The sequence below is a fragment of the Octopus bimaculoides genome, chromosome 14, assembly GCF_001194135.2.
Source record: "Octopus bimaculoides isolate UCB-OBI-ISO-001 chromosome 14, ASM119413v2, whole genome shotgun sequence".
Taxonomy (NCBI): Eukaryota; Metazoa; Mollusca; class Cephalopoda; order Octopoda; family Octopodidae; genus Octopus; species Octopus bimaculoides.
Window position 1 is genome coordinate 10,504,698 of NC_068994.1, and position 616 is coordinate 10,505,313.

The following is a 616-nucleotide window of genomic DNA, read 5'->3' on the forward strand; positions in this document are numbered from 1 at the left end:
TGTCTGTGTTTGCCCCCCCCCCCAACATCGCTTGACAACCGATGCTGGTGTGTTTACGTCCCCGTAACTTAGCGGTTCGGCAAAAGGGGGACCGATAGAATAAGTACTAGGCATCCAAAGAATAAGTCCTAGGGGGGTCGATTTTCTCGACTAAAAGCGGTGCTCCAGCATGGCCACAGTCAAATGACTGAAACCAGTAAAAGAGTAAAAGAAAGAGTAAGAGGCAAACTTTCTGAAGAAGCTCTGCAGGACATTCCATCCCCATCTCCCCCAACCATTTGTCTACATCTTTGCTCACAGTTCTTAATGCACCAATTATTATACGCACAAGCTTTACAGCCTTCATATTCCAAATTCTTGTAATTTCTAATTTTAAAGGATTATATATTTTAAATTTCTCATCTTTTTTCTTTACAATCCCGGAATCAAAAGGACATGAGGGGTAAACCAGTAAGCAACTTCGCTTTACCCTTGTCTATTATTGTTATATCGAGTTTATTATGTTCTAGCTCCTTAACTTTTTAAATAAGAAAATCACATAAAATCTTGCATTATTATTATTATTTTGTTTGACTTTTGTTTTGCATTTGTACACGTTGGATCCAAGTCTCACCCA